This window comes from Cupressus sempervirens, chromosome 6 (genome assembly GCF_028749045.1).
Source record: "Cupressus sempervirens isolate cs-2001-9-10 chromosome 6, ASM2874904v1, whole genome shotgun sequence".
Taxonomy (NCBI): Eukaryota; Viridiplantae; Streptophyta; class Pinopsida; order Cupressales; family Cupressaceae; genus Cupressus; species Cupressus sempervirens.
The window spans coordinates 152,350,499-152,377,659 of record NC_143123.1 but is presented as its reverse complement, the minus strand read 5'-3'; positions in this window follow the sequence as shown (position 1 = coordinate 152,377,659).

The following is a 27,161-nucleotide window of genomic DNA, read 5'->3' as shown; positions in this document are numbered from 1 at the left end:
CCAACATGATCATTGAGAACATGAACAAGCTGGTGAATCCTCCTTCACAAATGAGGGCACAATGTCAAGTTTTCTCATCCAAAATCAATCTGCAAGATGATCATTCCAAGCCATTTCCATTTCTCCCTTGGACACAAATCTGCATATGCAACACAAAAAAATAACAAGGACCATGGGTGCTTTCCACCCAACCATAGGCCTCAAAGAGACCACCCCCAATCTAGGGAACAAGGCTCAAATTGGGATACACATACAATCTTTCAATGCATAAACATTACATTTCAAACTATAACAATTTCCCCCCAAGGCTATTTCATAATGGCTTCACAGATGGAACCATAAACATAGGGCGAAGGTGTGTTCTAAAATGGAGACTTGCCATAACAAACCATATCTGCAATAAACAATTTTCATGCCCTCTCAAGGGTATCATAATTCAAAAAATTTCATGCCCTCTCGGGGCTATCATAAATCAACAATTTAATGCCCTCTCGGGGCCTCCACATTTCCTCCTCCAAACCCACTACCATCAGCTGTAACTCCTCAAACTTCCTTTCTACACCATACTTTCCTTATCACCCCCAGCAAGATATGAATGGTTATGGCATACAATGGAGCCCATACTCCAAGGTTCTCAATACATTTTTTGAACCCAACTTAAGCCCTTCACCCTGGATTTCTCTTCCCTTCCCACAAGGGTGAGTATAAGTCCCACACCCATAACAACACTCAAGCACAAAACAAGAAAACAAAACCAAGTAGAAATAAAACAAGAAATTTTCAAGAGCACATCACATTTTCACAACACAATATCAACACCCATAATACAACAAGGAAATAGAGGAAATCCAAACCTCATACTCATAATACTCCACACAATACAACAAGATGCACAATGGTGTCACACTAATCTACATGGAATGAACACCATTCAAGCACTCACATGAATGCTACTCCATAATGCAATGCAATGCATACTCCATTGATAAACTCCACACTTGCATATTTGCTTAACCATGCTAAAAGAAAGAAATGGAAAAGAAGCAAGTTTGAGATACCAACCTTGGTCCAAGCTAGGGTAAGGATAATTGTAGTAGAGCTCCCCTAATCTCCCTCCAAAACCTAATTGTCTCTAAAATTAGAGAGTGGGCAGACACCCCACTAGTTTGGCCAAGACCCTCTAATAAAGCCTTCCCACTAACTTATTTTAGCAAAACCACTAAGCCACTACTTCTTACAAACTTGTCTGCTCTAACGGTTCATTGATAGCCCTCACGAGCTTTGAGTTATGACCCTTGAAAGATTGACCTCAAAATGCACTTAGAGCACCTTGGAGACTCCTTGGTACGGGGTGGCCGCAAATGATGGATTGTCTCCATGGTCAGAATAAGGGTGTGACTAGGGTTCACCCACCCATCCAGAGCTAATGCCACTAATGATTCGATGCCAAGATCAGCAGTTTCAAAGTTGTGCTGTGGTGCACCTATGAACTGAGGCACATTGTGAGTTTCAGCATCGAGCGAGATCACTATGCCGAATCCAAATGGAATGTGATCTCTCAAAAATGACATAGCTTATATTAGGCCTTAGTATCACCATCCTATAGCATTTGATAGTTCATCGATAGCGCTCACGAGCTCTGAGTTATGACCCTCGAAAGATCGACCTCAAAATGCACGTAGAGCACCTTGGAGACTCCTTGGTACGGGGTGGCCGCAAATGATGGATGGTCTTTGTGGCTGAAACAAGGGTATAACTAGGGTTCACCCACCTATCTAGAGCTAATGGCACTGATGATTCGATGCCAAGATCAGCAGTTTCAAAGTTACGCTATGGTGCACCTATGAACTGAGGCACACTGTGAGTTTTAGCATCAAGCGAGATCATTGTGCTGAATCCAAACAGAATGTGATCTCTTGAAAATGAGATAGGTTATTTTAGGCCTTAGTATCATCATCTTGTATCATTTGATAGTTCATCATTAGCCCTCACGAGCTTCGAGTTATGACCCTCGAAAGATTGACCTTGAAACGCACTTAGAGCACCTTGGAGACTCTTCGGTACGAGGTGGCCGCAAATGATGGATGGTCTTTGTGGCCAAAATAAGGGTTTGAATAGGGTTCAACCACCCATCTAGAGCTAATGGTACTGATGATTCGATGCCAAGATCAGCAGTTTCAAAGTTACGCTGTGGTGCATCTATGAACTGAGGCACACTGTGAGTTTTGGCACCGAGCGAGATCGTTGTACCCAATCCAAACAGAATGTGATATCTCAAAAATGAGATAAGTTATTTTAGGCCTCAGTATCACCATCCTATAACATTTGATAGTTCATCAATAGCCCTCACGAGCTTTGAGTTATGACCCTTGAAAGATCAACCACGAAATGCACTTAGAGCACCTTGGAGACTCCTCTGTATGGGGTGGCCGCAAATGATGGATAGTCTCCGTGGATAGAAATAGGGTGTGACTAGGGTTCACCTACCCATCTGGAGCTAATGGCACTGACGATTTGATGCCAAGATCAGCGGTTTCAAAGTTACACTATGGTGCACCTATGAACTGAGGCACATTGCAAGTTTTGGCATCGAGCGAGATCGCTGTGCCGAATCCAAACAGAATGTGATCTCTCAAAAATGAGATAGGTTATTTTAGGCCTCAACATCAACGTCTTGTTGCATTTGATAGTTTATCAATAGCCCTCATGAGCTCTAAGTTATGACCCTCAGAAGATCAACCTCAAAATGCACTTAGAGAACCTTGGGGACTCCTCAATACGGGGTGGCCATGGACGATAGAGGCTCTCTGTGCTTGGAATGAGGGTGTCACTAGGGTTCACCCACCCACTTAGAGCTAATGGCACTGACTTGTAGCCATTAGGAGTTAGATTTTGAAAAGTTGTCAAGAAAGGTTGACCCCTTTGACTTGTATCATGAAAGGTTGCTTTGTGCCTTGCTTGATTGTTTGAAGACTACTCCATGTGTCACTATCTTTCTTGGAAAAAATATTGGTTTTGAACATCAAGCTTGCAATATTATCAATTATTGTTAAACTTTTTTAACCAAGTCAAAACATCAAGTGCAAATATTTGTTTGCATTTTTTGCTAAGGGGAGTTTCATAAATTGACTTTGATTTTCTATGTCTCTAGTGCTTGAACATGCTTAAAATGGCTCTTTGGTCTCAGAGCTATTGGTACTTTCTAACTTCATGGTCTATGATATGCATACTAAGAATTTCTTTTACTAAATGGTTTCCTTGATCTATTGACTACACTTAAATTTGTTCTCTTGTCATCTCTCTTTCTTTATCTACATTGCTATTTGGAATTTTTTCGTAGCTCTTGACTTGAGTCACTAGTGTTGTAACCTGCTTGGACAATTTGTTTGACAAGTCACTCATTCATTTCTACCTCTTTTTGACATGTGAACACTCTACCTCTCTAGTTTGGACATCAAGTTATCTTGTGTCACCTTATTAGCTTCCTCTAGTCTCCTTCATGCTTTATTATCTATCTACCACTATGGTATTCAAACCTTGTGCTACCAAACCTCAACCAAATCTAGATGATCATGATATCCTCCATGCCACTAAAGAGTTTCAAGATCTATATGTTCAATACAAAGAGCTAGAAGAGACAAATAATCTTTCTTACCTTCATCTCTCTAAGCACATGATAGAAATCAATTCTAAACTTGAGAAAAGGTTAGAGGAGAATATTACATTCTTAAATTAATCTCCCTTAAGACCTTTACATACACACGGGTCATCTTCTTCAAGGTCTACATATTCTACTCCAAAACATCAAATATCTTCATCTTCTAGATCTAAAGACCTCTTTAGAGAACAAGAAAGTGATACCTCCTTTGAGCCTATGCCAAACTTTCATTATGGACCTATCTTTGACCCAGATAGTGATGAAGACATGGATGCATTCTATTAACTTAAGAAACAACAAAATTATCATGGAGAAATTTTTGAGAGAACTTTTACTCCATTGGAAGATTCTCATGATAACATCTTGCAAACACTTATTGATAATGAATCCATCACATTACTAGACAACTCTAGACCTTATGAACCCAAAATTAAATCTCCATGGTGGAGAAATTATCATTATTGCCACTTCCATGGAAGAAAATTTCATAAAACTAAAGATTCCGTTGTGTTGAAACATAAAATCCAAGATCTCATTTATGATGGGATTGTTGATACCTCTAATGACTCATGTGTCACAAGATCATGCTGATGAACCTATGTCAAGTGATGATTTCCTTGACACCTTCACTTCTTATAACACTAATGAACTTTCAAAAGTGTCAAAGCTTTCCAAAATGCCTCCACCAAACAAGCAACCTAATTCTTTCCATATAGACAATGCGTAGCCTCAAAGGCTACAACTAAAAGAAAATCAAGCTAACCTTCACTTGTTTGCAAACCTTTTCCATGCTACTAAGACTAAAGATCCTCAACATTCATGCAATACTATGATTACTATGCCCACTTTACCTAATCCTGCATTATTTCTTTAAGATTCTATCATGCACACCTCACATTTTCCTTGTCCTTAGAAGGTGCTCCATATCAAGATGACTTTGAAAAAGAAAAATATATAAATAAAGATCAAGATCAAACACCTTTTCATCTCATCCAAAATTTCACCTTTCTATATCTTTCCTATAGGAACACTATCTAACTTGAAAAGAGTTGACCTATTTCTAAAAAATAAAAATAAAATAGAAAAGAAGATAAAACATGTGCCTTGGTGAAAACCATTATTTGTGGTACCTTGGTAGACAAAGTAAAGAGAAATAAATTCATTCTATGGTGAAAACCACATCTTGTTTCTCTTTGGATAAGTACCATGATGGAAACCTAGTAAACATGCATCATGTGTAATTCTTCCATCATCCATCTATTCCCTCTTCCTCTTTGATCTTGAAAATTTTGAGCTATCCTTATGTATTGGCTATCTTATCCATGAGATTCCCTATTTTAATTTCTCATTCACTCATACCCTTCATATCCAACTTCATATCATGTCATTATGCATATGTTATCTTGCTTATTGGCTTTAATTGCATATCCTACATGCTATCTTCTTTCATGGATTTCATGGCTTATCCCAAATGTGCTTCATACAACTTTTCAATATGAAAGTCTTTCAAAACATTATACAATGTTATGATCTTTATGCTTGTAAATGCCATGATTGGTTGCAAAATGGAAGAAATCAAGTATTCTAATTGTTCATCCATACTTCCTAGATTTTTCTTATTTGATTAGTTTGATAAAAATAGTTTTAATAATCATCATGTCAGCTTTATGTCAAATAAGGAAAAAACCAAATTTGTAATAAGATATCCGCAAAAAATTATCTTTCATATAGTTATAAATGCTCTTAAAATTTTCCTTATAGCCTTGTATCACATACAAATATGATTTTCAAGAACTTGTTCAATATCTTCCTCTTATAATTCCTTACAAAGAATCTACCAAAATACAAAAACCATATACAAAAAAAGTACACATTTTACATCATCATACATCATAAATTTTAGAAATTCTCCCCAATACCACCCCCCTCCAACTTTTCATGATGTACCTACATTCCAATATCATAAAAAATTAGTAACTTATTGTATTAAACAAGATAATCATCAATTCATTAAATCATTATGAAGAAAATAACATAAGAAGTATATATACCTAGTCAAGTATTCCAATAGGGTCCTCTCTTTGTTTTAGGGTCTCCAACAGGGCTTCATGATCAGCATTAGCAATAGTAAAAAGTTCTTTTACTTTTGGTCTTCCTTGATGCTTTAATAACTTTACATTTGTTGCTATAATAAGATGCGAATATATGAGAATTACTTTGTGCTTTTGATAGTCTTCGAATGAAGGAATTCCATTCCTTCTAAGCATGTATGTCCACAGCCATGTTCCACCAACAACCACTGAACTAGTAGGATATGTGAATCCATCATCATCTGTGATCGGTTGTGCAAGTTTTTGTTTACCTCTTACACAACGTGCTAACCAATAATCGGATTTCTCATCATTCCGTTGTGGTGCAACCAATGCAATGACATGTCTTGGCTGAAGTAGATCTAATAGATGGTTATGCTCAAGTGAACTTTCCATGTCATCATTTTTGATAGAGGGTTTGATAGACAATGGAGTAAGATAATGTGGAGCCCATGTGTCCATCCACTCACTTGACTCATAGTGATCCCAATCACACTGAAAACAAGTACGAGAAAAAAAAGCTAGTTGTCATGTCCAAATGGTCCATGTACTAGAATCAAAGCTCCGAAATGAATGCATTTTTGATGAGTCTCTCACTATAGCACAATTTGATCTATCACCTATGGAACCTTCCTCAACCAATCAAAAGAACCTGTGTACCACTGAATCAAGAGTTGCCCCTTGTGATAATGCTAAACTACACCAATCAACAATGCTACGAGCATCAAGAAGCTCTGTTGTTGAAATCTTCAGTTTCTCCCTAACTAGAGCTCTCTTCACACATGCCCCTACTCCATCATGTTCCCATTTTCCATGGCCGGACTTAAAAAAACTCCAAATATGAGGCACCCCTCTCTCTACGTGCATCTTACACAACCAATAAAACATGCGAGCATTCTTGAATTGACTTGTATAGTTATCTGACCAAATGATATGTCTATCCATAGCAATTGCATGCTCATGTAAGAAATCAAAAAAATTCTCGAAACAATGTTGCACAAACTTGTGAGAGTGAGATCTATCAACACTCATAAAAAATGATACTCTCTAATAATATTTTGATTATCTTCCACACTATCAGGGGCATGTCTATATATTATGTGAACAAAAATTGTAATTTGAATAGAGTTGTAATACTGAGATTGTGTCTCATTTTGAGGTTGCAATGTGTAGTTCTCAGCAAAATCAACAACTGATATAATAGAGCCAATGGGAAAAGTCTCCTTACACGTTCTAAATTGTTGATCCAACCACTGAGACCTGTGACTATGTCTTGCATACTTGTAAAAAAGATTTTCCTTGAAATCTGGAATAAAATTAGCCACACTGATATCTTTTCCAACCAATTCACATCTAGAGCTCTCACTCCCACTCTTCAATGTGTATTTCATCGTTTCATATACCCTTTTTTTCAGTATTGTCTTTCAAAGATCTTGTTCGCACCCCTTATGAAAACATGTGTCAAACTTGGATAAGCCACCACATTCTGAACACTTCTCATTTAAGCAAGCATTTCTATAAAAGGAAAAACCATCAACTCGATGACATAAGAGTTGATCTAGCAAGTCTCTTGATGATTTTGGAAGCCCACTAGCCCCACAATCCTCCAACATTTCTTTACTATGCAAAGTAGAATGGATGAAGTGTAATAGTTCATGGTGCATAGAAAACTCAACATGATATTTTCAACAACATGTATTTCAAATTTTGAGTGGCACACAATAAAATGGCTTCAAAAATTCAAAAGCCCTTTGTGATATATGAATACTTAGATGACTCTCTCTAAATTGTTTGAACAACATAATTTGACTTACCTCCAAATGGTGTTTAGGATGTGGCGTGCGGTCTCTGATGCCAATTCTCAACTTTAAGACATCTTTAGCATTGGGTGATACTCATGAGTTAGAGTGCCAAAATTGTGTAATTTCTTCCTTCACATTGTCAGATAGCTTCTTATCAAAACGTGGAAGTCTCCCACCAAATGCCCATGTTTCATTTTGAAGAGGATCATCAATTTTCTCTCATCGACTAAGTGCTCTTTTCAAAGTAGTATGATTTAGATTCAAATCAATACAAGTTTGTCTCATATATCTACCCTTTCTCAAATGATGACTTACCAAAGAGGTTGTAATAATCTCTCGAGCAGCTCTATTATCCTTCTCTCTACTATTTTTCCCAATGCTATTGAGAGTACTAAAAAGATTCTTCACAATAATGGCATTTCTTTCCAACTTTTTATTGACACGAATCTTCAATTTGGAAAGCATAGGTCTCATCTTTGTCATCTTTAATAAGTGCATGAAAAGCTGACATTTCTCTACCACTATCTTGTTTTCGAAAAACATCTGATATAGTCTTGAAGCCCATAACCGAATGGTTCTTTCTTATTTTTTCCCTTCCAAACTAGTAATAATCGTTTCATCAATTTCAATTATTCATTTTGGTGTTTTAGAACCTTCATGCCGATTATAATTAGGAGATATGTAAGGTTCTTGTGCATTAGGTTCCTATGCATTATCATCTTCGACATGGTCAATATGCAATTTGGATTATGACTTGGTGGAATTTCTTCTTCAAAATTTTCATTCTCCAAATTTTTAATTCCGGCATTATCATTTTCAATAGGTACATTTTCATTCCCTAGCTGTACATATTGATTATCTGACTCTATGATTTCACCTTCGATTAATTCATCATCAACTTGACTGATATTTAGCATACCTTATCTTTTTCTTCAGTGTTGCATTTTGTCCCTTTCCCTGTATGCCGCAATGTCTTCATCGGATATCTTCCTTTTGCGTTTATCCTTTCAACGATTGCTACTCCCCATTCATATGACAAATTCGAACACCTAAGGTTATATTTAAAAAAAAATTTCGATTGGTTGGGCCCCAAAATGCGACTTTTTGCAAAACCCAAGAAAAAAGAAGTGAAAAAGTGATGTTGTCGGGTCTTTAGGGATAGGGAAATATTGGGAATTAGTGCCAGTAAAACCGGATATCCGATTTTGCAAAGTGAGTTTTTAGGGAGAAAAATTGCTTGAGTTTCCCTCCTTTTCCATAATTATATTAATATTATGAAAATCATTGGAGGGAAACCGACTTTGGTTTATTACTAAGCTAATAGTATAATAGTAATAATATATAATAGTATTAATAGTATAATAGTATTAATATATAATAGTATTAATATATAGCAGTATTAATATATAGTATTAATATAGCTATAGTATCAATATTATTATTATACCCATAATAGTATTAATATTATTACTATAGATATAATAGTGTAAATATTTAGTGTTTATTTATATTATTATTATTATTATGCTACAATATAGTATTAATATATATATTATTATTATAGCTATAATAGTATTATTATTATTACTATAGATATAATAATATTAATATTTAGTGTTTATTTATATTATTATTATTATCATAAAATAGTATAAATAGTATATATATATATATATATATATATATATATATATATATATATATCCTTTTGATTTTTAACCCATATACATATGAATGATTTGAATATGTCCCTAGGGGTCGTAGGACCCCAAGCGACATATGTCATCATTTAATGGGTCAAAGGGGGTCATAGGTCACCCTATGACCCCCTTTGACCCATATGAATGATTCGAATAAGTCCCTAGGGGTCCTAGGACCCCTAGGGACATATGTCATCATTTAATGGGTCAAAAGGGGTCATAGGTCACCCTATGAACCCCTTTGACCCATATGAACGATTTGAATATGTCCTTAGGGGTCCTAGGATCCTTAGGGACATATGTCATCATTTAATGGGTCAAAAGGGGTCATAGGTCACCCTATGGGTCCTAGGACTCCTAGGGACATATGTCATCGTTTAATGAGCCAAAGGGGGTCATAAGTCACCCTATGACTCTCTTTAACCCATATGAACGATTCAAATATGTCCTTAAGGGTCTTAGGACCCTTACAGACATATGTCATCATTTAATGGGTCAAAGGGGGTCATAGGTCACCCTATGACCCCCTTTGACCCATATGAATGATTCGAATATGTCCTTAGGGGTCCTAGGACCCCTAGGGACATATGTCTTCGTTTAATGGGTCAAAGGGGGTCATAGGTCACCCTATGACCCCCTTTGACCCATATTACCCATTCAAATATGTCCCTAGGGGTCCTAAGACCCCTAGAGACATATGTCATCATTTAATGGGTCAAAGAGGGTCATAGGTCACCCTATGACACCCTTTGACCCATATGAATAATTCGAATATGTCCTTAGGGGTCCTAGGACCCCTAGGGACATATGTTGTCGTTTAATAGGTCAAAAGGGGTCATAAGTCACCCTATGACTGCCTTTGACTCATATGAATGATTCGAATATGTCACTTGGGGTCCTAGGACCCCTAGGGACATATGTCATCATTTAATGGGTTAAAGGGGGTCATAAGTCACCCTTTGACCCCCTTTGACCCATATGAATGATTCGAATATGTCCCTAGGGGTCCCAGGACCCTTAGGGACATATGTCATCGTTTAATGGGTCAAAGGGGGTCATAAGTAATCCTATGACCCCCTTTGACCCATATGAACGATTCAAATATGTCCCTAGAGGTCCTAGGACTCTTAGGGATATATGTTATCATTTAATGGGTCAAAGGGGGTCATAGGGTGACCTATGACTTCCTTTGACCCATATGGCCCATTTGAATATGACCCCTAGGGACATATGTCATTGTTTAATGGGTCAAAGGGGGTTATAGGTCACCTTATGATGCCCTTTGACCCATATGAATGATTTGAATATATCTGTAGGGGTCCTAGGACCCCTAGGGACATATGTTATCATTTAATATGTCAAAGAGGGTCATAGGTCACCCTATGAACCCCTTTGACCCATATTACCCATTCAAATATGTCCCTAGGGGTCCTAGGACCCTTAGAGACATATGTCATCATTTAATGGGTCAAAGAGGATCATAGATCACCTTATGACCCCCTTTGACCTATATGAACGATTCAAATATGTCCCTAAGGGTCCTAGGACCCCCAGAGACATATGTCATCGTTTAATGGGTCAAAGGGACCTATGACCCCCTTTGACCCGTATGAACGATTCAAATATGTTCTTAGGGGTCCTAGGACCCCTAGGGACATGTAATTGTTTAATGGGTCAAAGGGGGTCATAGGTCACCCTATGACTCCCTTTGACCCATATTACCCATTCAAATATGTCCCTTGGGGTCTTAGGACCCCTAGAGACATATGTCATCATTTAATGGGTCAAAGAGGGTCATAGGTCAACCTATGACCCCCTTTGACCTATATGAACGATTCAAATATGTCCCTAGGGGTCCTAGAACCCCTAGGGACATATGTTGTGGTTTAATGGGTCAAAGAGGGTCATAGGGCACTTTGACCCATATTACCCATTCATCGTTTAATGGGTCAAAGAGGGTGACCTATGACCCCCTTTGACCCATTAAGCGATGACATATGTCCCTAGGGTTCCTAGGACCCCTAGGGACATATTTGAATCGTTTAGATGCGTCAAAGGGGGTCATAGGTCCCCCTTTGATCCATTAAATGATGACATATGTCCTTAGGGGTCATAGGACCCCTAAGGATATATGTCATCATTTAATATGTCAAAATGGATCATAGGTCACCCTTGACCCCCTTTGACCCATATGAACGATTCGAATATGTCCCTATGGATCCTATGACCCCTAGGGACATATGTCATTGTTTAATGGGTCGAAGGGGGTCATAAGTCACCCTACGACCCCCTTTGACCCTTATCAACAATTCGAATATGTCTCTAGGGGTCCTAAGACCCCTAGGGACATATGTCATCGTTTAATGGGTCAAAGGGGGTCATAGGTCACCCTATGAACCTCTTTGACCCATATGGCCCATTCAAATATGTTCTTAGGGGTCCAAAGACCCCTAGGGACATATGTTGTTATTTAATGGGTCAAAAGATGGTCATAGGTCACCCTATGACCCCCTTTGAGCCATATGAATGATTCGAATATGTCCTTAGGGGTCCTAGGACCCCTAGGGACATATGTTGTCGTTTAATGGGTCAAAGGGGGTCATAGGTTACCTTATGACCCCCTTTGACCCATATTACTCATTCAAATATGTCTCTAGGGGTCCTAGGACCCCTAGAGACATATGCCATCGTTTAATGTGTCAAAGAGGACGTATGACCCCTTTTGACCCATATGAACGATTTGAATATGTCCCTAGGGGTCTTAGGACCCCTAGGGACATATATCGTCGTTTAATGGGTCAAAGAGGGTCATAAGGCCCTTTGACCCATATTACCCATTTGAATATGTCCCTAGGGGTCCTAGGACCCCTAGGGACATGTTATCATTTAATGGGTCAAAGGGGGCCATAGGTGACCCTGTGACCCCATTTGACTCATATGAACAATTCGAATATGTCCCTAGGGTTCCTAAGATGCCTAAGGACATATGTCATCATTTAATAGGTCAAAGGGGGTCATAAGTCACCCTATGACCCCCTTAGACCCATATGAATGATTCGAATATGTCCTTAGGGGTCTTAGGACATATAAGGACATATATTGTCATTTAATAGGTCAAAGGGACCTATGACCCCATTTGACCCATATGGCCCATTGGAATAACATATGTCATCATTTAACGGGTCAAAGGGGGTCATGGTTCACCCTATGACCCCCTTTGACCCATATTAATGATTCAAATATGTCTCTAGGGGTCCTAGGACCCCTAGGGACATATGTCATCATTTAATGGGTCAAAGGGGGTCATAAGTCACCCTATGACCCCCTTTGACCCATATGAATAATTTGAATATGTCCTTAGGGGTCCTAGGACCCCTAGGGACATATGTCATCATTTAACGGGTCAAAGGGGGTCATAGGTCACCCTATGACCCACTTTAACCCATATGGCCTATCCGAATATGTCCCTAGGGGTCCTAGGATCCCTAGGCACATATGTCATTGTTTAATGGGTCAAAGGGGGTCATAGGTCACCCTATGACACCCTTTGACGCATATGAACGATTCAAATATGTCTGTAGGGGTCCTAGGACCCCTAGGGACATATGTCGTTGTTTAATGGGTCAAAGGAGGTCATAGGTCACCCTATGACCCCCTTTGACCCATATTACCCATTCAAATATGTCCCTAGGGGTCCTAGGACCCCTAGAGACATATGTCATCGTTTGATGGGTCAAAGAGGGTCATAGGTCACCTTATGACCCCCTTTGACCCATATGAACGATTCAAATATGTCCCTAGGGGTTCTAGGACCCTTAGGGACATATGTCATCGTTTAATGGGTCAAAGAGGGTCATAGGGCCCTTTGACCCATATTACCCATTAGAATATGTCCCTTGGGGTCCTGGGACCGCTAGGGACATATGTCGTCGTTTAATAGGTCAAAGGGGGTCATAGGGTGACCTATGACCCCCTTTGACCCATATTACCCTATGACCCCTTTTGACCCATATGAAGGATTCGAATATATCCCTAGGGGTCTTAGGACCCATAGAGACATATGTCATCATTTAATGGGTCAAAGGGTTTCATAGGTCACCCTATGACCCCTTTTGACCCATATGAACGATTCAAATATGTCCCTAGGGGTGTTAGGAAGCCTAGGGACATATGTCATCATTTAATGGGTCAAAGAGGGTCATAGGGTGACCTATGACTGCCTTTGACCCATATTACCTATTCAAATATGTCCCTAGGGTTCCTAGGACCCCTAGAGACATATGTCATCGTTTAATGGGTCAAAGACGGTCATAGGTCACCCTATGACCCCGTTTGACCATATGAACAATTCGAATATATCTCTAGGGTTCCTAGGACCCCTAGGGACATATGTCATCGTTTAATGGGTCAAAGGGGGTCATAAGTCACCCTATAACCCCCTTTGACCCATATGAATGATTCAAATATGTCTTTAGGGGTCCTAGGACCCCAAGGGACATATGTCATCATTTAATAGGTCAAAGGGGGTAATAGGGTGACCTATGACCCCTTTTGACCCATATGAATGATTCGAATATATCCTTAGGGACCCTAGGGACATATGTCATCCTTTAATGGGTGAAAGGGGGTCATAGGGTGACCTATGACCCCCTTTTACCCATATGAATGATTTGAATATGTCCTTAGGGGTCCTTGGACCCCTATAGACATATGTCTTTGTTTAATGGGTGAAAGGGGGTCATAGGTCACCCTATGACCCCCTTTGATCCATATTACCCATTCAAATATGTTCTTAGGGGTCTGAGGACCCCTAGAGACATATGTCATCATTTAATGGGTCAAAGAGGGTCATATGTCACCGTATGACCTCGTTTGACCCATATGAACGATTCAAATATGTATCTAGGGGTTCTAGGACCCCTACGGACATATGTCATCAATGAATGGGTCAAAGGGGGTCATAGGTCACCCTATGATCCCCTTTGACCCATATTAATGATTCGAATATGTTCCTAGGGGTTCTAAGACCTCCAGTGACATATGTCATCATTTAATGGGTCAAAAGGGGTCATAGGTCACCCTATGACCCCCTTTGACCCATATGAACTATTCAAATATGTCCCTTGGGGTTCTAGAACCCCAAGGGACATATTTGAATAGTTCATATGGGTCAAAGGGGTTCATAGGGTGACCTATGACCCCCTTTGGCCCATATGAATGATTCAAATATGTCCCTAGGGGTTCTGGGACCCCTAGAGACATATGTCATCGTTTAATGGGTCAAAGGGGGTCATAGGTCACCTATGACCCCCTTTGACCCATATGAATGATTGGAATATGTCCTTATGGGTCCTATGACCCCTAGAGACATATGTCATTGTTTAATGGGTCAAAGGGGGTCATAGGTCACCCTATGACCCCTTTTGACCCATATGACCCATTTGAATATGTCTCTAGGGGTCTTAGGACCTCTAGGGACATATGTCATCATTTAATGGGTCAAAAAGGGTCATAGGTCACCCTATGACCCCTTTTGACCCATATTACCCATTCAAATATATTCGTAGGAGTTCTAAGACCCTTAGAGACATATGTCATTGTTTAATGGGTCAAAGAGAGTCATAGGTTACCTTATGACCCCCTTTGACCCATATTACCCTTTTGAATATGTCTCTAGGGGTCCTAGGATCCCTAGGGACATATGTCATCATTTAATGGGTCAAAGGGACCTATGACCCCTTTTGACTCATATTACATATTTGAATTTGTCCCTAGGGGTCCTAGGACCCCTAGAGACATATGTCATTGTTTAATGGTTCAAAGGAGGTCATAGGGTGACTATGACCCCCTTTGACCCATATGAATGATTCAAATATGTCCCTTGGGATCCTAGGACCCGTAGGGACATATGTCGTCATTTAATGGGTCAAAAGGGGTCATAAGTCACCCTATGACCCCCTTTGACCCATATTAACCATTGTAATATGTCCCTAGGGGTCCTAGGACCCCTATGGACATATGTCGTCATTTAATGCATCAAAGAGTGTCAATGGTTGACCTATGACCCCCTTTGACTCATATATATTAATAATATACATTTATATTAATAACATATATATATATATTACGTTATTATATATATATTAATAACATACATATTAATATAATAATATATATAATACATATTATATATATATATAAATTACATTATTATATTTAGTAGAAATAATAATAATATAAATTATATTTATAGATTGTAATAAGATTAATATAATATATTATTATATATTACTAGATTATATCTTATATCTTTACATTACGTTATTATATATATAATATATTAACATACGTCTTTACATAGTAATATAAGTGAAATACTTTATAAATCATAAGTTATAATGTTTAAACCCAATTTTCCCTCCAAAATGGGTTGGGATTTGAAATTTTCCAACTGTAGCATATCGAATATCCGATTAGGCTTGGTATTTACCAAGCCTACCCGGTTAACCTAAAAGACGTGTTTGAAGAGAGTTTTAGTGATACTCAGACTTCGGGTAGTAGTCTGACAATGTTATTTTGATCAAAATTAAATAAAACGAAAAAAGTTTTTTAATATCGCCCTCTAGATTCCATCAATATAATTTTTGTCAAATTCTTAGTTCGATAAGTATTTATTAGTTAATTATCAATGAAGATTATTGTAAAGTGTTGATTAACATACTGATTGAAAAATAGCTATAACTTTCAAACGGTATAACATTTTTTAAATCTAAAAGTTGCATCACATTCTATACTTCGCCTAGTATAAGAAAAAAATAAAATTTAAATTTGGTAAAAATTTCTATTAGTTAGGGTGGTCAGACATGAGACTTTTTTTTTTTCGAAAATGTTTTGGAAGAAAATTCATATTTAATTATTTATTTGAAATAAAAATACCAAAAAATATGCATCACATCCAGGCATGAGTCTACTTTTCATATCTATAATTATATTAAAAAAAATATTATGATTTGATTTTGATTAAGGTGGTCAGACATACACCTACTTTTTATTTTTGCCTTGAAATTTTCTTAGTACTGCATGAAAATTCAAACTTTTGACCATTTAATTATTTTTTTCTCCTAATAAGGCCTAGTAGTTTAGAAACTACATTCAATTTCCTACAGATTATTTTCTTACAACTTTTTGATATAAAGTCCATAACCACTTCAAAATTATGTGTCAAGTTGACATAAACCTGATTTGCTAATTTTCATTGCCACTTAAGGCCATAGTTTGGTACACCATGATCCTGCACATACCCTTATCTTTTAGTTTACCAATATAAGATTTTGCATCTTTATATCTATTCTTTAGGCCATCTCTTTCATCAACAAGGAGATCAATTTGCTCAAGAGCTTCTTCAAGATTTTTCTTCAACTATTCCATATTCATTGGAATCTTGTTCAAGCTATTAAGCCTCTTCTAAATAATTGTGCTCTGATACCAATTTTTAGAAGACAATACTGAGAGGGGGGTGAATCAATATTTTCAAAACTTTTGCCCACAATTGGATATTATTAATTACTTTGCAACATGAATAAGAAAGTAAATCAATAATTTTGAATAATATAAATAACCATACTAAAAGAGAGCTCATAACACCATATTTTTTTAACTAGGGAAACCTTGGCTAAGGGAAAACCCCAGTGGGGATAGAACCCACAATATGATTCACTATATAAAGAATTCAATTAAGGATATTGACCTTGTTAGGAGTCTATGAAGAATGTATAGTGTCTCAAGTCCTTGTTAGGAGACTAGGCCTTGTTAGAAGCCTCAAACCTATTAGGAGTTGGTAGATCATATACAAATGTGTTCAATAAGAGCCCACTGCCCTAACATGCAACTATAGAATTAAATTTTTCAAAAGAATAAATATACATACAATATTTGATCCCTTGCTATGCTTCATAGTTCTTCTGATTAGATATATCTAATTTTTCTTCATACAAGCCTTCAGTAGCCTATAGATAATCTTCCCTCTAGTTCACTCAATGTCATAAACAAGGAGTAACTATGCATATATCAACTTGCTTCATATCTCACATTATCACATCACATCACATATGTCTCTTCTAACTTTGGAAATGAAGTTCTTTATTTATATCAAACATATTGATAAATCATTCATCAGTTGACTCTCATATCATCCTTAGCTAGCTCATCAAGACATAATAATTAGAATAATTCTTTAAGCCATACGACTCAATTTGCTAACATGCTTTGTATTGTGAAGTATCTGCATCAATATTTCCTTCATAATTTGAACTTGATTATCCATACATGCACGTGCACTGGTATACATCATCAGGATGATGTCATGTATTACTAGTCAACTATGTAAGAGAATATTCTTAAGGAATATTCTACTATCAATAGAACTCATCGTGTTGTTGTATCATTGTCCAATACTTAGACAATTTTCTATCACAGATAATCATAACTGAACTATAAAGCATATGTTGCCATAAATGAAAACCACATATCTCATCTTACTTGATTGATTGGCCATATTGCCAGTAGTGTTTAGGTTCATCTCAAACATCTTCTTGACATTCTTCTCATTAAAAGGATTGCAACCTTCATTACTCAATCCTATGACCTTATAAATTAGGTCATTGTCAATAACAATCTATGCATCACCTAGCCACAACATATCATCATGTACCCTACTCATAATTATTCAGGTCCAATCATGATTATTGAATTTCATATAGAACATATACGTCACTAGATTTAAGCCATCTAGGTGTGCATACTTAGATTTCAAGGATTCTCATTGTTGCACATTTTTCCCAAATCCTAATGAATATCATCATCGCTTATACTTTCTATTTTGTAGTGAATATAGCTTCTGAAATCCTCAACATGAAGCACATTCTCTAGAACTTGTGAAAATGGACCCAACGAGTCATCCAAAAAAGAAACAAATGGATATTTCTTAAACACATACAATGGTATATCACTTACACCATACATGGTCTAACTAGCCATTGAAACTATAACTGTAATCACTAAAAAAATAGATTTAAACTCGATAAGATACCTTAAAAATTATGATTTAAGGCTTCTTCAACTTTTTGTTTCACAATTTTCACTTTGTACTTCAATTCGCTTAAGACACTTTGCATGAATAAATGATACACACAATCTTTCTTGTGATCCTTAAATCATTTCAAAACACACTATGCATTAAATGCATATGTACCACGAATTCAAATACTATCTCTATTTAACAATAAGCTTATTTTCTAGAGTCCTACTCATTGAGATCATATCTAGACTTGTGCACTTAACCATAACTTCCTCTCTATGTCCTTAATCTTCTGTTAACTATGTAACTTCCAACTCTCTCTCTAACATCATTTTTGGCCAAATGATGCACTATCTCTTCTAAAATTTCTTAATTTAGGTAGGATAAATCACAAATAATGTATGACTTCAACTTCCCTTCAGATGCATCAAAAAATCATTCTTCAAAAATTGTATAAGAGCTTTTTGGATCCTTATCTATTAGAAATACTTCTTTGAATGCATAAACATGTTCCTTAATTACTTCCTTTTGACTATTGTCACTACCATTATCATTCTTTTTGTCATTTCTATTGTTGTTCCTTCTATTATTAGAATTCTTGTTAAAGTTCCTTCTCTCCATTCTACAATATCTCGATGTGTGTCCAAAGTTATTACATAACTTACATAGAGGTGTATGTCTTCTCTAATTAGTTCTATTCTAATTCTCAAGTGCTTTGGAATTCCTTGCAATGTGTCTAGGATTGTTACAATTGCAACACTCGAATTGGTTCTTCTCTTCATTAGATTTCTCTTCATTATTGGATTTATTCTATAATCTTCCTCTTTCATTACCTATAGGGTTAGTATTCCTAAACATTCCACTTTTTTTATATTACCATCAAACTTAGGTTTCTTACATTTTATTGCCTTATATCCATAACCATGAAAATTATAACAATAGAAATTGGTAATGGGTTTAAAAGACTTACCTATGCAATCTCTTTTCATGTGTCCAACTTCATTACATATAAAGCATCTACCTTTGAACTCAAATCTTTCTCAAGCTTATTAGCTTGCTCTTTTTTCTTAGGTTCATCATGTTTATATAATAAATCAATTAATTATACTTCCTTTGATACTTCAGTAGATGTGCTTGATTCTAGCTTACTCAGATTAGATTCCTTACGAGATTCAATAACTAGATCTGGTTCTCTTTTGATTTTAACTTTCTTGGCTGATTTCTCTCCAATTAGATATCCAAGTCTTGTCTTGTCATAAGAAGGTATCTAGTAAATTATTTGTTGATCTATCTTCTCACTACTGGAATAAAGTGTCTCTAATATTTCTTAGCTTGTGTCAATTGTCCTTTCACAATGATATTGTACTTTTCCAATTTTGCATGCTCAATCTTGATAGTATCTAGTATAGATGTAACTTGACTTAACTAGGATCTAGGATCTTTATTCTTAGTTTTTAGTTCATGTTTCAAAATCTCATTTTCTTTTTGAAGATTTCCTACTTCATCTTTGTCACTAGTCCATGCAATTGATTTATTTCCAGTTTTTAGATCATCAATCTTGTCTTTCAATTTACCAATGGAAACATCTACATCTTCATATCTATCTTTTAGGTTATCTCTTTCTATAGTAAAAAGGTTAATCTTCTCAAGAGCTTCTTCAAGGTTTTTCTTCACTTGTTCCATATCTATAGGGATCTTATGCAAGTTTTTAAACTTCTTCTGAGTAACTATGTTCTCATACCAATTGTTAGAAATAGATAATACTCGAGGGGGGGGGGGGGGGTGTGAATCAGTATTCTATAAAATTTTTCTCACAACTATGGAAGTAAACAACCAATATTAAGATTAAACATTAGATAGAAATAACAATTATATACAAATATAACCAATATCAGAAAATAATAGATCACTCAGAAGAGAACACAAGACATCAAGATTTAATGTGGCTTACCCAATCCTTGGGCTACATCCACCAACAACAACTCCAATATTATTATTATCCACTAATCACAATCTACAATCCCTTATAGCTCAATACCACTACAAGAAGCTAGAATATCACCGTTACATTATGAAATCTCTAACCCTAAGCCCTTTTATAGAATCTTTTACCACTTAAAAAATTAGGGCTAGAATAAGTCATCCATTGGGAAAAATAACAATTGACACCTTTTACAATATAAGGTCATTTTTTGCTTTGGGGGTGCTACCCCCCAAAACCCTCATGAGGGCATTGCCCCTTGACCCCACCTTGTACTATGATAGGGAGTGCACCTGGAATGTTTCCCTAGGACCCTGCAGGGGCACTGCCCCTTGAATCCATCTTGGGGGTGCTACTCCCAAATCTCTATAGAAATAATATGGCGAGAAAACCACAACAAATAAACCTTTGAGTCTAATTAGGCTCCACATCAAAATAATCTCCCACTTGGAGATTGGTCAAACTCCACAATAAGTCTCCCACTTAGAGACTAATCATAACACTGCTAAAACTATAGCTCTCACTAGAATATCAAACCACCCTTGAATCTACTATTCTTTTATGCTATTCAGTCTAAAAGACTAACTAAAGCTGAAGAGGAGTTCAAACTCTCCCTTATTACTACCTTGGTAAACATATCTACTAGATTATCATTTGCATGTATCTTGTCCAGCTTTAACTATTCATGATCCAAAACTGACTGAATGAAATGGTACCGTAACTATTTATGTTTTTTCTTTGAATGTAGAGCTGAATTCTTCACAAGATGAATGGCTCCCTAACTATCTATAAACAAATAAGTATCCATTTGAGGGTGTCCAATCTCTTTCATGAAGAATTGAAGCCATATCATCTCCTTGGTTGCCTCTATAGTTGATAAAGCATTAACCTTCTATAACCTACAAACCCAACTCACTACTACCCCACCAATAAAAAATACATAACATGTAGTAATCCACCTGCTATCAATATCCCCTGCCAAATTTGAGTCAACATAGCCCTATAAATTAGTAGTAGAGCCCCCAAAAGTGTAAACACTTACAAGATGTTCCTCTCAAATATCTGAAAATCCATTTGATTGCATTCCAATGCACAATTCTTGGTTGACTCATATACCTACTAATGACTCCCACTATATGTTAGTATACATCAAGCTTCCTATAGTTGAAGCATAGGGTACCTTGGGCATCTTATCCTCCTCTTCTTGTGTCTTTGAACACATCTCCATAGTCAACTTCAAATGACCAGGTAAAGGTGTGCTAATAGCTTTAGCATTCTCCATAGAGAAATGTTACCACACCTTCTCAATATAATCTTCCTAAAATAAAGTCAATTTCCTATTCTTCCTATCTCTACAAATCTTCTAACCAAGAATTTATTTTTCTGCCTCCAAATCCTTCATAGAAAATGCATGTGCTAACTACCATTTTAACCCCTTAATGTGATCCATGTTAGACCCAACTATAAGAATATCATCAACATATAAACATAAAATAATGTGGTTGTCATCATCCAACCTCTTAAAATGAACACGATGATACGAATTACACCTACTATATCCATGCTCATGCATAAAATTGTCAAATTTCAGATACCATTGCCGAGGTGCTTGCTTGAAGCCATATAATTTTTTTTTCTATCTGCACACTAAGTTCTCCTCACCTTTGATCTCAAATCCCTGTGGTTGTGTCATATATATCTCTTCATCCAAATCACCATGAGGAAAGGATGTTTTAACATCAAGCTACTCCAAATATAAATTTTTAGTAGTGACAATACTTAAAACAATGTGAATAGAAGTCATTTTAACAATAGGAGAAAATATCTCATCAAAATCAATGCCCTTTTTGTGCAAATCCTTCTACAAATAACTTGGCTTTAAATATTTTCTTACCTCCATCCTCTTCTTTTAACCTATAAATCCATTTATTTTGTAAAGATCTTTTACCTACAAGTAACTTGCTTAAATCACATATCTTAATTTTCAATAAAGAGTCCATTTCATCTTTCATTGCAGACTCCCACTGAATCTTTGTATCGACCTGCATAGCTTCATCATAACATTCAAGTTCACCAACATCAATAAGTAAAATAGAATACAAAGAATGAGAAAATCCTTTTGGAGGTCTACTGAGCCTTGTTGACCATCTAACATTCATTGGGGTGTGCAGTATTTGTTTTTGTGGTTGTTTCACATCATGAGGAATTTTTGGAACACCATCTTTTGGAGTATCATCCAACACTACATAATCTTCTTTCTTCTCATATTGCTGCAACAAATATTTGTACAAAACTTTCTCATTAAATATGCCATCCCTACTTCTTAAAATTTTATGATTTTCAAAATTCCGAAGCCTATAACCAAATTCATTAATGCCATATCCAAAAAATACACATTTCTTTGACTTAGCTTCTAGCTTGGTTCTATTTTCAGAATCTATATGAGAAAATGCTTCTTACCAATCCATGCTTCCACTAGAATACCAAAAACTAAAGGAGTAGAGGGACCTCTATTAATCAAATATATAATAGTATTAATAGCCTCCATTGACATGTTTAAGGAAAACCCTGCATGCAACCTCATGCTTCTTACACACTCTATTAAAGTCCTATTCATGCATCAACCACTTCATTTTCCCATGGAGTCCCTAGAATAGTTTTATGTCTATGAATACCATAAGTGGAGTAATAATATTCAAATTCATGACTGCAATAATCACCACTATTATCATATCTAAGACATTTTAATTTCTTACTAGTCTCATTTTCAACCAAGTATTTCCATTTCTTAAAAGTTTGAAATAAATTAGATTTCTATCTAAGAAAATAAACTCATACTTTTCTAGATGCATCATCAATAAATGTAACATAATAGTGAGAGCCACTAAAGGAAGATAGCTGAGCTGGTCCCCATACATTTGTATGTACAAGCTCTAATCTCTCACTTTTCTTTTGCTTCCTAGTCTTAAAAAAACTCACTCTCTTTTGTTTTCCATACACACAACTTTCACAAAAATTTATATTAACACATTTCAAACCTAGTAAAACTATATTTTAATGAAGTAATTTCACACCTTTTTCACTCATGTGACCAAGTCTATTGTGCCACAACACTATATCCTAATCTATAACAACTATTTGTTCTCCCTACTCAACTGCAAATACTATTCCTGAACATTCATTTTTCTCTAAAACAATCAAAGTAGAAGGTGTTGGTCTCATATTGGCTTTGAAAATTGAGTGACAACACACTTAACCAATTTTGAGGGTAATGCCAAGTATAATATAGATGCCAAGCTACAATATGTGCTGAGTTAGAAATTCAATACGTATCGAGCAATTTTCAAGTGTCGAGTGATAAGTGATATTGAGTCACTATAGGTGCCAAGTAGAGTATTGATGCTGAGTGAGATAGAGTTACTATAGGATCCAAGAGAGACAAAATTCCTATATGTGCTAAGCATCAACAATCAATAAGTGTCGAGTAACACAAAATCAACATATGAGTTTTTGCCTTCACAACCTCAAATGTAAACCATTTTTGAGCTGACTAAGATGAATCTCGAACGATCTAAAAGATAAGATTGAATATTTTTCATTCCCTATGTAATCAAAAATCAGCCAATAAGAAAAATGGAGAAAGCATGCAACCAATAAGAAAAGTATAAATATTTTAGCGGGAAAGAAGGATGAATATTGATCATAGATTCATACCTAACCCTAGGTCTTTGAAGCCTTTAAAAGTGTTAGGATAAACCACAGACAGAAATAAAAAACTACATGCAAATATACACAATAACAGAAAATAATAGATCACACAGAAATGAACACAAGGCACCAAGGTTTAATGTGGTTCACCCAATCCCTGGGCTATGTCCACCAAATAGCAAGTCCGATCTTATTACAATCCAGTGATTACAACCTGATTACAATTCGTAATCCCTTACAACTCAATATTGCTGCAAGAAACAATTTCACATCACAACATAATGAAAATACCTAACCTTAAACCCTTTTATACAAGTATTTTATTCATTTTAGGGTTACAACATGTCGGCCATAATATGCCAGCTACCATGTCGGCCATGACCCAAAATTTTTTTCAGGGCGATGCCTCAAACCTCACTATTTATGAAGTATGTACAGTACTTTCCTGATCAGTCACCATAATCTAACAATAAAGAGGGAGAAAACCTTTGTGGAGGTCTAATTTGCCTCATTGACCATCTAACATTCACTGGTGTGTGTGGTATTTGTTGTTGCAGTTGTTGCACATCATGAGGAATGGATGGAACATCAACTTTTGGAGTATCACCCAGCACTACATAATCTTCTTCTTTCTTCTCATGTTGCTGCAACAGATCTTTGTACAACTCTTTCTCATTGAATATGACATCCCGACTTCTAACAATTTTAAGATTTTCAAAATCCCAAAGCCTATAACCAAATTTATTAATGCCATATCTAACAAAAACACATTTTTTTGATTTAGCTTCTAGCTTGGTTCTATTTTTAGAGTCTATATGAGCAAAAGCTTCACAACTGAAGGTCTTGAGAAAAGAATAACTCACCTTCTTACCCGTCCATGCTTCCTCTAGAATACCACAACCCAAAGGAGTAGAGGGACCTCTATTAATCAAATATACTATAGTATTGATAGCCTCTGCCCACATGTGTAAGGGCAACCCAACATGCAACCTCATGCTCCTTGCGCACTCCATTATAGTCCTATTCATGCATTCAGCCACTCCATTTTCCTGTGGAGTCCTTGGAACAATTTTCTATCTATGAATACCATTAGTGGAGCAATAATCTTCAAATTCATGACTGCAATACTCACCACCATTATCAGATCTGAGACATTTTAATTTCTTACTAGTCTCATTTTGAACCAAGCATTTCCATTTCTTAAAAGTTTGAAATACATCATATTTCTGTCTAAGGAAATAAACCCATACTTTTCTAGTTGCGTCATCAATAAATGTAACATAATAATGAGATCTACCAAGAGAAGATACCTGAGCTGGTCCCCATACATCTGTATGCACAAGCTCTAATTTCTCCTTTTTGTTTTTCTTCCCAGTCTTTACAAAACTCACTATCTTTTGTTTTCCATACACACAACTTTCATAGAAATCCATATTCACACATTTCAGACTTGGTAAAACTTTCTTTGAATGAAGTACTTTCATACCTTTCTCACTCATGTGCCCAAGTCTATTGTGCCACAACGCTGTATCAGAATCTACAGCAGCTATTTGTTCTCCCTGCTCAATTGCAACAATTGTTCCTAAACATTCATTTTTCTCTGAAACAATCAATGTAGAAGGAACAATATGACCTGTACAAAGACATAAGGTGACTACTTTCACACCTTTTGCTACTACAAGGGAACCTTTTGAAACCTTCCAATTTTTATCATTAAAAGTAACTACACAACCCTCATCACCGAGTTTCCCTACTGAAATTAAATTCCTACTTAGTTTTGGATCATGTCTTACCTCATGTAGTAGCCAATGATTCCCATTCTGCAACTTAATCTTAATTATTCCCTTTCCAAAAATCTGGCAGGGTTTATTATCCCCCAAATAAACAAGCCCAAAATCCCCTTGGACATAATCAATGAAATAACCTCTATGAGGTGTAGCATGAAATGAAGCACCAGAATCTAAAACCCATGAATCATCAACACTCTCTAAAGATAGAAGCAAAGCATCCTCTTCAAATTTGTTACTTACCACATTTGCCTCCTTGTCTCCATCTAATTTATCTCTTTCATTTTTCTTTCAATTCCAACAATCTTTTTTTTTTATGACCTGGTTTGCCACAGTACCAACAGTCGTTCGGTCCTCTCGATTGAGACCTCTTCCCCTTTGACTTTCCTCTTGATTTCCCATGATTTCTAGAGTTATTTCCTCTCTAAGTTGTTCTGCCCCTGCTTTGTGCATTCAAAGCACTTCCTGATGTAGATCCACCTGAGGATTTTCTATGAGTTTTCTCACTCAAAACAACACCGATCACATCATCATATTTTAGGGTACTAGATCCAGGAATAGAATTACTCATTGCCATTACCAAGCCATTCCAGCTTTCAGACAAAGAACACAAAATCAAGAGAGGTCTAATTTCTTCATCAAAATTGATACCCACAAAAGATAATTGACTAGTAATAGTATTAAACTCATTTAAATGATCTGCAACAGATCTACCTTCTGCCATTTTCATATTAAATAAACGCTTCATGAGAAATACCTTGTTTGAAGTGGAGGGCTTTTCATACAGTGTCGCTAGGGTTTTCATCAAATCTTCTATTGTCTTTGATTTTGTAATATTAAATGCCACCAATGGTACCAAGCATAACCGAATGCTTCTGAGTGCCTTTCTATCCAAAAGATCCCATTCAGCCTCTGACATAGTTCCCTGATTCTTGGCTTTGCCTTCCAATGGCTTCCATAAATCCTTTTGATATAGATAGTCTTCCATTTGCATCTTCCATAACTGGAAGTTCTGCCTATTAAACCTGTCAACCCTTAACTTAACCTCATCTGCCATTGCTCCCACTCAACCATGAGACTCCCACTTAACCGTGAGACTTTCCTGCAGAGGATAATTGAAAGAAAACCTCGCTCTGATACCACTTGTCAGGATAAACCACAAATAGAAATAAAAAACTACATGCAAATATAACCAATAACAAAAAATAATAGATCACATAGAAATTAACACAAGGCACCAAGATTTAACGTGGTTCACCCAATCCTTGGGCTATGTCCACCAAACAACAAGTTCGATCTTATTACAATCCAGTGATTACAACCTGATTACAATCCATAATCCCTTACAGCTCAATACTG